Source organism: Aulonocara stuartgranti (assembly GCF_965226115.1).
Source record: "Aulonocara stuartgranti genome assembly, chromosome: 23".
NCBI lineage: Eukaryota > Metazoa > Chordata > Actinopteri > Cichliformes > Cichlidae > Aulonocara > Aulonocara stuartgranti.
This window is the reverse complement of record NC_138958.1, coordinates 24,411,644-24,429,881: the sequence shown is the minus strand read 5'-3', so window position 1 is coordinate 24,429,881 and position 18,238 is coordinate 24,411,644. Positions and strand designations below refer to the sequence as shown.

The 18,238-nt window shown below is 41.2% G+C and overlaps 1 long non-coding RNA gene across 2 annotated transcripts in view; it reads right to left on the bottom strand.

Moving 5' to 3' along the window:
* LOC309700522 overlaps positions 1–9,995 on the bottom strand; it is a 63,888-nt gene extending 53,893 nt beyond the window's left edge. For both annotated transcript variants that reach the window (XR_014274682.1, XR_014274683.1), the window contains exons 1-2: positions 9,918–9,995; positions 9,243–9,359 (exon numbers count right to left, since the gene is read on the bottom strand). This is a non-coding gene — a long non-coding RNA (uncharacterized lncRNA). The remainder of the gene's footprint in view (positions 1–9,242; positions 9,360–9,917) is intronic.
* Between the last annotated feature and the right edge of the window lie 8,243 nt (positions 9,996–18,238).

The window sequence follows — 18,238 nt, the reverse complement described above, 5'->3', positions numbered from 1 at the left end:
TTTTTTGCTTTTAAAGATCAATTGCAGCAACCAACCAGAGTGTGCAATAACCTCAACATCCAGGGCAACCACTAAGGGCAACTTGTCTCCAAACACAGTCTGTGATTGTTTGTCTGAGAGTTTCTGTTTGAAATCTATGAAATTCTGGCTGGAGTCTGAATTTCAGTAGTTAATGTGAATTTGTGCATGTAGATTTGATTAGATTTCACTTATTTGTGATTATGTGTAAATTTAGCATTAATCACTGTGTTATCACAGACAGATTGTCTGTAACTGGCGGCTTAAACACATTAAATCACAAACTGATAGACTGACAGCAGAATGACTCTGTGTTATTGCAGTTTTATCACTGTCTTGATTCCCCTTTGGTGGCAGACCTGGGGTCCGTTCTTCGTACCTCGCTTACTACATCCAAGATCAAATGACACATCCAAGATCAAATCATCGCGCCAACTTTGAGCTCGCTATTCCGGTTCTCCGAACACACCTGTTGTTGACGATTAGTATAGCTGGATGAAGTAATGTGAGATCACTGGGTGGCTTAACAGGGGCTACGCATCGATAGTAGAAACATTGATCGGCAACCCTTTGATTGGTCGGCGAAAATGTCGAAGGAGCGCGCTCGGTATTTTTCGGCAGCAGAGCAAGAACTCTTGATTGAGGGATTTCAGGAGTTTCAGAGTTTAATTAAAACGCAAGGGAACACTGCAAAGGCTGCAAAAGCAAGGAGAGAGGGCTGGCAGAAAGTTGCTGACAAATTAAACTCGTAAGTAATTTAATAATAATAATAATAATAATAATAATGGATTGGATTTATATAGCGCTTTTCAAGGCACCCAAAGCGCTTTACAATGCCACTATTCATTCACTCTCACATTCACACACTGGTGGAAGCAGCTACGGTTGTAGCCACAGCTGCCCTGGGGCAGACTGACAGAAGCGAGGCTGCCATATCGCGCCATCGGCCCCTCTGGCCAACACCAGTAGGCGGTAGGGTAAATTTATTATATTATATTACATTATATCTCCTTTCACATTAGAGCCACAACAGGACCCACTAGAACATGGAAACAAGTAAAAGTGAAATATAAGAATATCCTACAGAATGGTAATATTTATCACTTATACTGCTTTTCGTCTCTAGGAAAGAGACCCTGAAATAATCTGTTTGTTTGTTTATAACAGCAACCAAGAAAAGGACAGAGCACAAAAAGACAGGTGGTGGTCCTGCACCCCCTCGTCAACAAGTTGGTTAAGTAAATAATACCCTCACGGGAAAATCGATATCTCTCTATGAGCACACTGTCGCGCTGAGCTAAAGGATCCTGTCTATCCCGCAATATACGCTGAATTCTGAGGACTCTCCTTATCAATCTTGCACCTTCTGCAATGGGTGGCTCGCGTATACGGACAGGACATGGCTGCGACAGACTTCCCAAATCCACCTTCGCTTTTATAGCCGTGATCTCTCATCTTGATTACATGAAGTAATTTACTATTACTACTCTAAAATATCAATTACATCTGAAATAATCAAATACATGAAATAGAATGATTAATAGTACATTTCCCTTTTTGTTAGGAAATGACCTGTATGTATCTGTATGGAATCAATAAAAGAATCAAATACTGCATTATCTTTAGTTACATTGATAATATTTATTTATGGTAAAACAGTGGTAAAATATCGCTGCTGCTTTCGTATAAATGAAGCGGACATACCTGCGTGGCCGCGATCTAATCCTGTTTACATAAACTAAGCCTGCTCCCGAGCAGGTTTACGCTTACGGATCTGTTGCTATGACAGCAAGTCCCGGATGAGCTTCGGAGAACCGAACGATCCAGGATCACGCGAAATCGTCAACAATCAAATCCAGCTAACTTACTTAGCGAGGTACGAAGAACGGACCCCTGTCTTTTTAAAGGCAGCAACACTGCAAGTTTATTACACACGGTCGTAATATTTTTTGTCATGCTGCAAACTCACACTACTGTTTTTCCCCAGTGTGACCGTAGTGTTAAGCTAATGGCACTCATGGTGTCACACCAGGGTAAATGAGGATACTTGGAGAAGCATTATTTTGCAGTGATTTTTTTTTAAATAGTCAGAGGTGTTCGTCCTTCTTTTGGTTGATTCTGATTTTGGCTTTCCGACTTGAATTTTAAATCTTTATCAATTTTTCATCATAAAACACGATTCAATAACTTCTACATTTTCTCCAGAACCGCACAAGGTTAGAGGACATCGTGAAATTAAAGTGCTCGAGGTTACGGCCAAAACTTGATTTTTAAAAAAATAAAATAAAATCCAGCTGAAAATGCTGAACATCTTCACAACAGAAATAGCAAAAAGAGAGGGAACAGACCGAGTGTGCGCACGGATTGGCAAGGAAGTGGCAAATGTACTCACTGGCAGTCAACGAGCACTGTGTTAGCACCGGAATTAAAAGGAATTCAGAATGACAGCCTGTTACATGTTAGAGTTAAATTACTGAATGGATTATCTGTGTGCAATAACCAGTTGCAGCTGTCGCAGTCCGCATGGCGGTGATTTGACCAGCACAGAATTGGAAATATCTGACGCCAGTACTGGTTATAGTCAGCCAACTCAGAACCAACCAGCTGATCAGCTGATTACATGAGTTGTCAATTACAAGTTGTCAATAACACATGGAGCCAACGTGACCTTCTGTACACTACAAAGGTGCTTCTGCTAAAGCACGTCACACTTTTTGTTGGTTATAATATCACACTGACTGTAGTGATGACTTCTGGAGATGCTAATTAGAGTGCAGGCACTCAAACTGATTTTCAGAATTTGGTCTAAAGTCATACGAGGTAAAGCCAGCGATGGTAAAAGAGAAAAAAAGATTATACACAGACATTATTCATTGCCAGTAGTTCTTCCCACTATGTAGCTGGTGATCCTTCTATATTCCTAACTCATTTGGCAGCTCACGTTGCCCCTCGCCTGGCATCTAAAGTCTTTGATGTAGTCAACAGACACCAGGTGAGCACCGGGGTAACCTGTGTTTGAGAAATCTGTGGGCTGCCCTCTCTACACCTCTCTCTTTTTCCCATCCTTTTGTGTCTGTCCATCTCTCTCTGCCAGTTAATGAGCCATGCAGGACTGCCATCATTCTGTGTAGTCATGTAGAGAGTCAGAGAGAGAGAGAGAGCAAGGAAAGAAAAACTGAGAAGGGGGGAAAAGAGCTGGAGAGACAGAAAACAGGTGAGACAGTGAGAGAAGAGAGTGGGGACATGATGTTTTCCCTCACCTCCTCCCTAATCAGGCCCGTCTCCCTACCAAACACCACACGGCAATTAGACCTGACAGTACTCCAACTTCCACAATCCCACCAGGACTACACGTTCAAACGCTCAAATAAACACGAGGAGGGGAAAACGCCTGAAAGCCGGCACAACTTCAGGAAAACAGATCCGCTGATAGCAGAGAAGCAAAAATCTCAAAACTATAAAGGCAGAGAGAATAAAAAGAGCACTTAAATCTCGGTGTCCCATCGTGCATGGCCAGATGTTTCGCAGGAACGCGGTCACGACTGTGTGGGGTGCGCACGAGCACTCTGCAAATCCCCAGAGGACGCCTTTGGAAAAGTAGGATGATACAGTCAAGCCCGCTTGCATGAACAGTGAGCTAATTGGGATAATTAGTTTGTTACCTCGCTCGTTATTGCATTTTAATGTGGATTCCAAATGATCAGGAGGGGAGGAGTGGGATGTATGTTTTTATGTGTTTGCACCTCTCGCTCCACACGGGCGACGCGCCTTTAGACATTTATATTTTTGGCAATTAGCTCACGCCTGTATCCACGACGACTCGCGTAGAGCGAGCAGGTAAAGCGTCACAGGAAGTTACACTTAAGTGTGGCAAGACTCACACAACTAAACATTCATCTGTGGGTGTGCTGAATGCATTTCGAGACTCATTTTGTGAAGCGATTAGCATTTTCTGTGCCAATTTTTTTTTTCCCATTGTGGTGAAATATCTACTGCCATGTCAGTTAATGATTTTCTACATTTTCCAAGCATGTCTTTCAACAACTTCCACAGAAAGGACATATAAACTTGTTGCATTCAGCTGAGTGTTAAGTGTGTGGGCGAGGAGAGCAATAGTGATGGTTAAAAAAAAAGACAGAGACAATTTTTCCAGTTGCTGTATCTCTGTCAAACTCCAGCATATGTTGGGGTTGAACTGAAATATGGACGGCCAACAAAGAGACGGGCAACTCTGCCTCCTCCACGGTCGATGCCTTAATGACGTTTAACATCGGCGGAAAATTGTGGTTTTCGAAAGATTTCGTTGTGCTTTAATTCAAAAGGAAGTGATACCTAAAACTGAATGTTTTTGCCATCAAAAATGTACAAAAATACAGTAGCTGTAGTGGAAAAAATCTCAATGTGACAGCATCTGCGTTTGATAGCAAACAAAAAAGTGGATTCTTGAATCGCAACAGTGGTAAATGGTGGTAACTTCTGGTAAAAGTTAATTCCTATAAAAAACAAGCCAAACAACAGGTGCTGTTGATGGGAACAACTTGTGGTCGTCACAACAAAAGGACAAGTCCTGTTTCCATGATATCGATTTCTTGTCGCCAAATGGCTGCTCTCTGGGGGTTTAAGTGTTTTCTTGTAAACCTGTTTAAACCTCTTTTTTCTCTGCTGTGTTTTATGGAACCTTGCAGAAAGTTGACGTATCCAGTCGTTAAGTCTGACGTCACTAGTAGGGTTGCCAACTCCCTGAAAAATAAATAAGGGACACCTCGTGGCCAGGGCCGGGCGACCCAGTTGTCTTCACCATTCCCAGTGTGGTGAATTTTCTAGCTCTTTTTTTGTGTGTGAAATTATTTTTTTAACCATTTGACTTGAATTTGATTTAAGTAGATGTTTATTCTTTGTGATATGAACACATGTGAAACAAATGATCATTTAGCCATTTATTTTTAGCTCAAAATGACAACATTAACACAATAAAACAGGTCTCCTTCTTAAACAGAAGCCTGTCATGCTTAACTTTTGAGAATATAAGTAAATCTTTCTTTAAAAGAACTCTGTCCTGCTTAACTTAAAATAATAGAAAACAATAGAAAGAAAAATATTCTTGTAACAGTGCACATTTAGTGCATTTAGTACAATTGGCTTCAGCTGAGGTATTATTTCAGCTTTTCTAATGCTAATCAGCTGCTCCTGTTTGTAAACCCGCTTGTTCCCATGATTACGCATCTTAACTCATCATCATTATTCATCTATGTATTACTTTTATGTATTAGTCATCTATTTGTAATCATCTATCCTTGCAGTTGTTTATTACACAAAATAAATTATATTATCACACTTCTGGCCACATAGCGCTGATATTCACTGCACATGCCCATATTAACTTTTTCCAGCCAGGTGTTTTCCTTTTCCCATTCTTCCCTTTCTCTGAGGGGAACAAACATTGCTGCTCTAATGCTGGGCTTACACTGTGCGGTTTTAGGCCCATTTTGAGCCGATTTTTGAGTGATCTTCATCGTGCATCGTGTAGTATACGTGGGGTAACGAGAAGCGATTAACACCTCACGACCAGCTCCCGATCATCAATCGCTCGTGAGGGTCTCATCACAGCCGCTCACACTGCTCGCGCGCAAACACGTAAACGTTGGTGTAAAAGATGGAGCAGCACGGCTGTGCAGCGTATGATCTGGACACAAGCGATGGAGGCACAACTTGTAGAACTTTTCAAAGCTCATCCGAGCCTTTTCGATGTGGCATCACAAAATTATCACGACCACAACAACCGTGAAAATAGTTGGATTTACATTGCTGCTCAGTCACAGCTGCCCGATCAATGTTTTTCATTAGCAATTTAGCAAAGTTGATGGTGGTGGTGTGTGTGTCTGTGTGAGTGTAATGCTGGGCTTACACTGTGTGATTTTTGGCCCATTTTGAACCGATTTTTGAGTCGTGCGACCGATTTGGCGATCGGCCCGATTTTGGCCTTCATCGTGCATCGTGTAGTATACGTGGGGTAACGAGACGCGATTAACACCTCACGACCAGCTCCCGATCATCAATCGCTTGGTCGTGAGGGTGTCACCGCAGTTTGTCACACTGCGCACGCGCAAACACAAATGTCAGCGAAAAAGACGGAGCAGCACGGCTGTGCAGCGTGTGATCTGGACACAAGCGATGGAGGCACAACTTGTAGAACTTTGGAAAGCTCATCCGAGCCTTTTCGATGTGGCCTCACAAAATTATCACGACCACAACAACCATGAAAATAGTTGGATTTACATTGCTGCTCAATCACAGCTGCCTGATCAATGTTTTTCATTAGCAATTTAGCAAAGTTGATGGTGGTGGTGTGTCTGTGTGAGTGAAAGACAGAGGGAGAGCGCGACAGATTTTCTGTTATAACCTTCATTTTATGGAGGCACAGTGTGAGCACTCAGGTCGCATCAGAGCATCGGGCCGTATAGTGTGAGACCTGCATCGTGACCTACCAACTTTTAACCCCTGCGAGTCAATTGTGCAGTTTGAGCAGGAGCTGAATAACGCGACTGAAAAAATCGCACAGTGTCTGCCCAGCTTTAGGTGTACTGTCGTCCGAGACTTGCACCGCAGTGTCGGCGTTTGTTTCCCTGTTGGCCATGCTTCTTGTTGTGGTCATCTGTTGTCTTCCGGTATTTTCTCCGTAAGCGACCTTTCCTCGACCAATGAGATGAGCGGTAATCTGAATCGTCATACTCGAATTGTCATAAGTGTGCTGTCAGCTCATTGGTCACAAAGCAGGAGAGGGGCTGGGAATTATGTTTTCAAACAAAGCGTTAATTCCATTAACATTTATAGACTACTTTTGATTCTCACTGTATTACGGGACAAAGTGCGTCCCTTATTAGCTCAATACGGGACGTGTACTTTTGTTTCGAAATACGGGACGATTCCGTTTTTTAAGGGACGGTTGGCAACCCTAGTCACTAGCCGTGTCTGGGCCTAAACTCCGCTGCAGGTCCATATATCAAACGATCACTATGGCATTACTGAGAGTTGAAAAACTGTCTAAAGTCTTTCATCTTTAATAAAATGATCAGCGTTCTGCTCTACCAGGTGTAATAATTGAGTTTACCATCCAGGCATCCATGAAAATGGAATTTATGAAATTTAACAGAGTTAGAAGTTAGCAGGAAGTTAGCTCGCTAGTTTCTATCTAAATACAATATAACATGTCCTGACTGCAGGGTTTCTGGAAACAAATTAAAACGTACAGCTCTGTTATCACTTCCAGCATAAATGAAGACAGAAAACTAAACAGCAGTGACGTTTGTAGGGTTACTGAAGTTGGGCTAGCTGGTATTTAATGATGTGCTACGTGACCGCTAGCGATACAGCTATGTTAGCATAATATAAACAAGCTAACTTTTTTTCCACTCGATAAAAGTTAACATGAGTGTTCTCGGTGGTCAGGAACAAATGTAATCACATGGCAGGATGCTGTAAACGGACCAAACTTCAGCCAGGAGAACAACTGAGATAATCCATCCACAATACGAGGTTAGTCATTCATATACTGCTGCATGGCTGGGCTGTAGTTACATCCTAAGGTTTTAAAAACTGAGCTTAAATAAATGATTAGCGGTAATAAAAGCCGAGGGAGGTTAACAGTGATCACTGACTGTTTTAGGAGCTTTTTGAGATTAAATAGAAGAAAATACAAAACATTAAACATGTTAACAACACAAAAGCCATATTAAAAGCAGACTACTTTAGGCCCGGAAGTAGGATTCGTCACGTCATCACTTAACGACCGGATTGCTAGCTGTTTTAGTTGCTCGCATCTGTTGCACATGAGCTAAATAAATCCTGAACCTCAGGGTCAGTTGCTTCTCCTTCTTGAGTACCACTGTTTAATTGTGTATTTTGAAGTAAGTCGGAATTTCTCAGTTCCCAGTCAAAAGTTTTAACTGGCGTGCCCCCTCGACTCGGAAAGTCAGAGCAGCCCCACTAACCAGAACTTAGCAAGATGGCAGCAGTGAATGGAAACGGTAGTGATTTTTGACTTACGGAGCCATACGGAGAGAAGACTAACCAGGCTCCATCCATGACAGATTATTATGTATTACAAGTAATGCATGAATTTCTCAACCTTGCTAATGAAGCAAAACAAATCTTTGTTCTCGCTTTTCTATCTTTAATACTGAAATGCACCGACTGACATCTGACTTCTGAGGTAACTGGAGACGGCATAAATTTGATGCTGAGAGCTGTTGTTTATGGTGCTATTATATTATACAGTTTACACTATTTGTTAAAACACCACATTCATTTTCATTCATAGCCTGAAATATGGGATAAATTAAGTATGTTGTATTTTTCACTTAAGTTCCCTTTTATGCTGAGACATTCTTGGGGCATCAGATTTTTCCATTTTGCCAAAGCCGACGTCGGTGACACTTCTCAAATTTATGACAAAACATTTCATATTTATGAAGCAAAACTGTCAAAATTTAGACAAAATTGTCAAAATATGAGAAAAATTGTCCAATTCTAAGTACAAAAAAATTTGAAGGAAAGTTATGAGAAGGAAAATAAAATTGTCCACTTTATTAATAGTTGCTCGTTCAGTCAGTTAAATGAACTACATTGGTGCACAGCTTCCACAGATAAATTAAAAAAAAATAAAAAATACACCTAAGCCCCTATTGCTTTTGTAACAGGGCAGTTTTCCCTCCTAACTACCGATATCTGAGCACCCTTGTGTGCAACAGACATGAAAGAAATGGCAAGCTGGATAACAGTGCAGAGGCAAGTGCCTTAGTTCGGCCGATGATAGCAAAGATATGTGCGTGTGTGTGTCACCACTAAAGCCCCCTATCCCTCCTCTTGAAGAAGCCATTTCAGCCGCACACATCAATAGCCCACCCTCAAGAGCAAAGCACAGCAATAATTCCAGATAAATCATTCCCTTACTGAGCCACTTGCTGCGTTCAAACGCACCCGTGACCTTCAGCTCTGTCTCTTTCTACATATAGCCCGGGAATATAAAAGCTGATTAGCTCAGAACATTTTTGATACGTTTGTTCGAAGGCAATGCACTAATGAGGCGTTGCAGGATGCGGGCAGCCGCCAACTTTCCTTTTGGAGATGTTTTTTTCCTCGCCAGAGGAGCATAATACACTGCTAATGGCATCTCCTTCACAAATGGACAAATAAAAAAGGAGAGATGAAGTACAATATTGCTTTACCATATCAAAGGAAGTGGCATCCACGGACTGTGCAGCTGTCTGTTGGCATGTTGATGGGCGAGCGGGAGTGTTGACTTCTATAGAAATGATGTACGTCGAGACAGAGAGTTACAGAAGCTGCCAGAGCAAGAAAAAGAGAGGGAAAGAGAGATAAACAGTGAATTAGATGATAAATACACACAGCCAGACAAATAAACAGAGCAGAATTTAAAGAACACACCAGACCAACAGGCAAAATTATATTAAATGGAGTCATGTAGGAGGAGGAAAGCCTCAAAGAAACGTGTTTGGACACTACGGAAAACAAATTGCACATTAAAGAAAGCACAACTCTTTAAACTTTGTGTAGTTTTATTCACATTTACTCTGCTGATGGAGATTTACTCTGCTGTGTCTTTGTGTCACTCATAATGAAGGCGGACGCCTGCAGAAGTAATACCACGTACAGTGGAAGAGCCGTCACTGCTGCAGCAGTGAACTTTAACCCTTTATGTCCATGTTAGGTGCCCATACATTCATTGCTGGGTGACTGCAACACTATATGTTCAGGTGTGCTGTGCTAAGTAAACAGTCAGGCTCAGTCACTTGTCTGCAGTAAATACGTGGATATCTGCTCACCACTCACTCTAATCACCCTCCTTTTTGCCTTTACACCGTTTTCTATGTTAAACTCACCTCAGCTCCACTCAGTTGCTTTACTCGTCGTCTTCGAGCGTTACTTGGAAAGCACATCTGTCGTTTCCCAGCCTGTGAACTACAGGTGGGTGTATGATTAGGTGAAACCAACTAATCCAGATTCATGGGGGACTTCCAAACTTCAGCAACGATGAACTGTTTAGGATTCGTCACAAGCCGTGTTTTTCAAACAGCAAGGTTAAAAATTGTAGATTCGGCTTGTTTAAATATCGTCCCCCCTCCAACCCTGGCTTTTGTTATCCAGCATGACACCAAAACAAGCCTCATGATGTCTGGACTACAAAGCAGAGGACTTAGCAGAGGGCTGGTGAGGTGAGCCTAAAACTGGAGGTTTTGGTGTCTCATGGTACTATTTAAATCAAGATAATTTTCTCAGCGAATGAAGGATAAATGTTAGAATCATCTTGTGACCTACGATGGATGCTCCCCTCGCCTTATTTAAACCTCCTTTATGCACTGGTGATATAATGTGTCCCAGCTTTACATTTTCTATAACAAAGTGCACACATTTAACTCAATCAAGCTCATTTAACTTAATCTTTCTGAGTACTTGCCTCCATTTTTAGTGTGATTATTATGACTGGAGATGAGTGGAGTGGTGGCACTGTCAGCAATCAGCAGAAAAATTAGTCCTTTTCTATTACACTACCCTTTTTCTCTCTCTTTTTTAACTGTACTCTCTTCCTGCGTGAGACACTCACTAGTACAACTTATATTTTTGCAGACAGCCCCCACAGGACCACAGTTTTTCGCCTCTCTGTACGCAGAGACGATGGGAGACTCTCACTTGAGGGCTGCCTCCGAGGGGAAAGAATTTCTACTTTGTTCTGTCAGAAAGCACTCTGTGGGGAAACATGTCTGAAAGACCCACGTAATTAGAGGAGAGAGTGAAATGTAAAGACAAACTCTGCTTTAGATAGAACTCGAAATAGTAATTCAGCTCAGGCACTTTCTAACGCTGCACATTTGTGGACACACCCAGCATGCGTTGAGATCCTTTAAGATGAGGTGGGGACGAGGCCTTGAAGAAAGGAAAGAAAAAGATTTTCCATGCAAACGATAACTTGTAGAGATAAAGATTATATGGAGAGAAAACATGATATGTTGAATGATAAAATACCTAAAAGGTCAAACTCTTAAAAATTCCCATCACAGAAATAACTGTTTAACCAGAGAGGGTAAGAGCATATATGTGTCATAACTATGTAACTGCTGCTTATTAACACAATACGATTACAGGCCTGTAAATGTAACTCAGTGGTACATTCCTCCCAGGGGTGGACGTCCAGTAAAATTCACCTTAAGGTCACGTTGTACACGTGTTTCTTGAAAAAGTGTTTGCCCACATCCTGACTTCTTATTGTTTACATATTTGTCATCAAACAAATGTTAATATTAGACAACAATAACATGAGTGAATGCAAAATGCTGTTTTTAAATTATGATTTCATTTATTAAGGGAGAAAGCTCGTCAAACCCACATGACCCTAGGTGAAAAAGCAACTGCCCCCTAAACCTAATAACTGGTTGTGCCGTCCTTGGCAGCAAGAACTGCAATCAAGTGTTTTTGATAACTGGAAATTAGTTTTTCACATCACCATGGACGAATTATTGACAAAGTCTCTTGTCTTTAAAAATAATATGGCAGCAGAGCTTAGTTTTGCAGAGCTGCATATGAACAAACCGCAAGACTTTTGGAACAATGTGCTTTGGAGTGATGAGACCAAAGTGGAGATGTTGGTCATAAAGCACAAAGCCAAACCAGACCTTATACCAGCTGTCAGCACGGTGGTGGAGGGGTCATGATTTTGATCTGTTTTACAGACACAGGACCTGGACACCTTACAGTCACTGATCAATCATAAATTCCTCTGTATATCAAAGTAATCCAGAGTCAAATGTAAGGACATCTGTCTGACAGATAAAGATTGGACCAAAGTAGGTCATGCAACAAGATAGTGATCCCAGCTCAGCAGCAAATCTGCAAGAGAATGACTGAAAAAGAAAAGATTCAAAGTCCTGCAATGAACCAAAGTCCAGACATGAACCTGACTGAGATGCTCTGGTGGGACCTTAACAGAGCTGTGCGTAAACCTCAATGAACTGAGTGCACCAAACTTCCACATTTGTGTGAGAGACTGATGATGTCACAGAAAATAATTACTTTAGGTTATTACGGGCTGCATAGAGTCCTGCGAAAACCCTTTTCACCACTGTAACTGTGTACATTCATGTAATCAGTCTTCTCTCAAAATCACATTAAATGTTATTGTTATTTTGATAGGGGGAAGAAAATCTTCCACTTTGTCTTAATTTCATGGCAAACAACAATCCAGTTCAGAGAGAAAATCTGCAGTTTAGCCCAAACTGCGATGCAAGGCATAAATTCCCTCAGTGACACCCTTCTCCAACCCACCGCCAACCTTCACCGGCACATAGACCCACACATGCATGCACGCTCTCTCGCAGGCACACACCTTGTACTGTCTTCAGCTATGCTCAATTATTAATGGATAAACAAAGAGCCGTGAACTGTGATGGGCTGTCGGCAGATATTTTCCCCTCTCATATCTTGGAGGCCTAGGAAACATACACGAGAGCTTGCACTGTAAAGAGGGAGGAGAAGCTTAAGGTCAAACCCACTCACCGCTTGGGATGCTTGCGCGCACGCACACACACACACACACACACACACACACACACACACACACACACACACACACACACACACACACACACACACACACACACATAAGCAGATGAGCATGTATTCACAAAACAGATACAAACAAACAGAGATCTGCGAGGAGCACAGAGTCTAAAAATGTCAGAGGGATGTGCTTGTGTGTGTGCAGAGAGAGAAAAGTCTGTGAGTCTTGGAGAGAAGTGGAGCAGATAGCTCATTTCCTCTACTGAGACGGTTAGCTGCCTCCTCTCTCAGGAGGTTGGCTAGCCAAGTGAAGAGCGTGTGCGTGCGCGTGCGAGCGTCCGACAGGCAACAGACTCTCCTGGGTAAGGCAGGATGATGTAAAGCCAGTTCATCGGCTTCTTTTCATGCAGCAGCAGTTCTTTAAAAGGTTTAGCAGCTCTTACAGGTAAACAAAACAACAACAATAGTTTCAGTTACTGCATTTTAACAATACCAGAGACCACAGCAGGAGAGATGATAAAAGAAATTCCTGCAGCGTAGTCTCCCCTGCCGAGGTTTCTGTTCATCACTGTGGTTGTTTTGGTAATTTACAGGAAAGGCTGCTTTGTTGATATCACCGTGTCTCTGCATTAACTGGGAAGTGACTCAAATGAGCCATGATGTCATTCTATGCTTTCTGTTAGCGGCGCGGCCTCCGTTTCAGCCGTCTGTCTCTCAGTGTGTTTGTCGGTCTGTCTTTCCTTCTGTTTCGTTTTCCTCAGAGTTTGCAAACACACACACACATCAGATCTGTGTGGTTTGGATCGTTTACTGTAATGATGATGTTGTCATAGCAATGATGCAGGTGTGCACATGCTGGCTCAGGTCTTTTTTGTTTTGTTGTTTTTTTAACCATAAAGTAAATATCATCTCTTTATTTAATCGTTGCAATGGAAATGCATCAGTGTACTTTCCATACGTCTCCGAACAAGTTCCTTTTTTGGACTTACCGTTCTCTGTTTTATTTGTGGTTATTTTACTACTTTTGTTACAGAATTTGTTAAAATAAATTTATGGGCATTAATTGTCTCCACACATACAAACAATATATATAAAAAATTATAATCAAATTAAAATTATAATCAAAAGCTCTAAATGCTTTTAGAGATGTTTTTACTAATTGTTAAAACATTTAGTTTCCCGTCTAAAAAGCTGTATTTTTACTATGGCCAGCAGGGGGCGACTCCTCTGTTTACACACTGTAGACTGATTCTATAGAAGCCTCTGAGAAAATGACCCTACTTCGCCCTTGATATATGAATTAACATTTACATTTACAATCTCAATTACTGGTTCTGTGGTGGCCCTAAAAGGTCAAATGGAGTGCAACGTAAGAAAAAGCATAAAGCACATTAAAAAAAGAAATCTGAAGCTGAATAAAGATGTTGCAAACGCTAAAACACACAAACAAATAAATAAATAAACTAAAATTTACCAAACTAAACAGAATTGTAGAAGGTGATAACGTAATGGACCAACTACGGAAGTGACAAGCTAACAGTAAATGGCTAACAGCAAACATGTATTTTCAAAGTTAAGTCAAAATTTTGAGTTACCTCTAAATTTCAGCAGCTTTCGGCGTAAGGTTTCAGAAGCTTTACAATGTCTCTGTGCCATAGATTTAACAGAGCAGCATAAATCCACTGGGGGAATGTTTGGCTTTTCCACCAAACTAACATGCTGGTTAATACCAGCTATGTGTTACCATAAAGAGTTTAAAAGCTGGATGTAGCTTCCAGGTGTGAAAAGGGAAGCCAATGTGAAAAGTGCCTTAAGTCTGCATTCTGTTGAATGGTCACTAGGGGGGTTGCAAAAGTAATTTGAATAGAAGTCTACAGGAAAAACTGTTTTCTTTAAAAAAATAACATCACGATGAGTGGACATGCTCGTTGTTAATAGGGAGTTGAAAAGACTAACAGACTCTGTGCTTCATACGTGTAGTCTATAAACAAATGGGTGAAAGTGGCTGGGTCTCTATTTTCATTTTTTTCTAATACTGGTTAAAATTAACCTGAAACAATAACTTTTCAGCTAGTCCTGGACTATGGTTGGATGACAGCTGGTATAAATGAAAAGGCACCAAACAGTTCACCTTAAAGAAAACACTTTTATTGATGCAACACATCTATCATCCATCCATTTGTCCATCATTTCATCCATCTGTCCATTTATCTATCATCCATCCTTCATCCATCTGTCTGTCCATCCATCCGTCTGTTTGTCCGTACATCCATCCATTCATTCATTAATTTCTTCATTCATCTCTCCTTTCATTTGTCTGCCCATCCAGCCTTATCCAGATCCAGATATCCTTCTAGAAACAGGGATGCTGTTGAGGGAATTTGCAGCCTGTTCTCGTTTAAATTAAACATCAAAAAAACTTCAGCTTTACAAATGTATTTCACATGCCACCAAGGATGTACAACCTGTCTTAAACTAACGAACCACCACAAGCTGAAGCAGATCAGCATGCCACTGCAGCTCCGCCAACACACAAACACACACAAACAGCATGTGTATCACATGCACATACCATGCACACAGTAAGAAAAACACTCCAGTAAGTCCCCCTCAGCTGTGCACACACAAATCCATCAAACTGAGGCGTACATCTTCGACTTGTTAAGGTACTATTTGTCAGCTGCTCCTGGAGTGGCTGTGTGACTCCGCCACTAATTGCCACTGGTGCTAAATTTAGTAAGGGAGATATGAATCCTTCTGATCAGAACCACCGAATCTAAGAAAAAAAAAATGCTCTCAGCCTCGCAGGCAAGTTTACCCGCCTCTCTCGCGCTCTCCCCCATCTTCCTGCCACTGGGGAATAGGTGAACTATTCCATATGTCAGCCTTGTCAATCAGCAGCAGAAATATGGGAAAAGCTTCCTCTCCCTTGCCTTCTCTCTCTCTTCCCTTCCCCTCCACCTCCTTCTTTTCCGTTTCTCTCTTTTCCCGCCAAAGATCCAGGGTAGATGTTGTTCCACTCTCTTAGAATTCTGCCAGTGCACGAGTGTGTGTTTATTTATTTCCATGTCATCATGGGTGGTTTGGAACCTCAAGACAAGAAGGGAATATTAATCAAAACAATCTCAGCTAGGAATTTTAATTGTGATATTAATCAATCTTTGTAAATGAGGCGAGGGCTTGTCAAAGCTCTAACGTGCCAGATTAGGAAGATGTTGCTTATGTGGAATAAAATAAAGTTGTTGTTTTTTTTAAACATCAAAATAATTTCATGATGTCCCTCTCAGCTTTTAACCTTTTATTTCTGTCAGTCACACACTGGTCTGAGCAGCACTTGCCATTAAAGGTTGATTGCACTGATGCCAATACGTCATCATCTCATCAAATTTCTGTTTTGCTAGCTATCCAGCCAGTGACAGAAAGCAGTGCCGTCTGTTTGCTGATTGATGACACAGGCTCTACTTCGCCTTCCATCATAACTCACAAACTTTGGCGGTACAGTGAAAGTTTTGCCTGCAATCAGGTTTATGGCAGATCAACTTTATCTATGGGAAAAAAAAGGGTCTATTTTGTGGAGCATCAATAAATATTCTGCTTTGATCTGTTGCGGTGACGTGATGCCATCCAGAAGGCTCTTATTTTAATTAATACATTTTTCATGATGTGGGTGAATGGTTAATAAAGGGCTTTGTGAGGAGACTGATCTCCTTGAAAAGAACATCCATAAAGGATGCAAATCATACTAAAAGCACTGTCTAAACAAGACACAATAAAGGCCAAGGCTGCACAGAGAATGAATGTACAGCAGCTTTTAAAAGATTTCACTGCATCAGGGTCTTCTTGTTTCTCCTTCTGATACCTATGATTCATACAAGATTTCACATACCTTTTAATCACCCGTTAGATAAACAGGAAGCTCTGTAAAAGTTAAGGCTGCAGTGAGTGTAAGAGTGTGCATGAAACACATTATACGCATGATAGATTTAAAGCTGACAAGTAACAACATGTTTGTGGCAAATGGGTTAAAAATAACTGCAGTGGAGCAACACACCAAATATATAACTTCTTCCTAGAAAGCATGAGATGTGTTTTGCACCCAAACCAAGGCTAGACAGTGGTCTAAGTATCATTATTAGGTGTAAAATAATCTCTGTCAGTAGTACCCATCTCTCCTCGATGATTCCTGTTGCGCCTCGTCTATTTCATTAGGATGAATCCGACACCCACACTCAGAGGCATCAGCATATTACTTGTCAACAAGTACCCCAGTCTCTGGTGAATCATATGTTCACAACTATCCTCTCTCACACTTTGACTTTTGAGGTGATGTGTTGAACTAAGGTCTAAGGAGCCATCCATTAATAGTGTTCTGCAACTGGATATCATTGGTTTAACGGTAAAACTGAGTGAGATTCAGGGACTTTTTCTATATTTTTGACAAGGTGTTTCTGTGTTTCAACCAGCCCAGACATGGTGGGGGCAACAATCCTCATTAGTCAAGTTTAACAATGGCTACTATGAGTGCTGTTGACCAAGCAGGATGGTGGTAGTGGTGGAAGCTGTGCTACAGTTGGCCAAAGACAAAGGAAGAGGAGGGGGGGAAGGCAAATTTGGAGGCATGAGTATGAAAGGAGTTTGGAGGAGATTGATTAACACTGGTAATAGGAAATAGCTGGATGATATGATGGAGAGAAGGAAGACATATATAATGAGTGTGCAAGACACCAAGCAGAAGGGAAACGAGGCCGGGAGCACTGGAGGTGGAATCAAAGTGTTCTTCCATGGTGAAGATACAAATCTCAGTGGAGATGGGGTAATCATAAAACATTCTGCATGAGAGAGAAGAATGGCAACACAGCTTAACTACAGCTCTATAAAACTACAACTTTATAATTTTCTTATATTATAGGGAAATGCTGGGGGAAAAAACTCTTGGCAATCACCAAAGAATAGATGTAGTTGATGTAAAGTTTGATTTTGAAGCCACGATTGTAGCATTTTAGTTGCTATCCCACGTTGCTCTTTTAGAATCAAAAGTGAGTTACACTAGAAGACTTAGCAATTTGAATCCATAGACTGCATATTGTATACTGCACTTGCTAATTAGTGCCAAGCAGCATACTATTGAAATAGAAATTAACTCACCAAACTGGAGCACAGCCTTCTCAATTTGGCTGTTAGTTGAATTAATCACAGAAGAAGGAAATATTATTTGCCAGATCACGAGGAAAGTTACAAAAAAAAATCACTGCTCAAAAAATGATAGTTCAGAGGTCCAGCTTAGGTACTTATATTAGACGATGTAAAGCCTGGCAGATAGCTACCATTTACTTCCACAGTAATGAAAACTTTAAATTTTTAACACAGTTAAAACAGGTGGCTATATAAATCTTAAACTGCCCCTGCTGTTGTCAAAAAGGAATAACTTAAGTACAGAGACAATAAAGATTTTTGCACCAGGCTTTAAAAATGTTTAATGTTTGATGTATTTTAACATGGGAGTCTATGGGGATTGGCTCACTTTTGGAACCAGCCTCAAGTGGCCACATGAGGAACTGCAGTTTTTGACATGAAGTCACTTGGATGAGTGGCGAAACATTTCTCCCACTGAAAGGGCAACATCCAGATGAAGACAATCAACCTCTTTTAG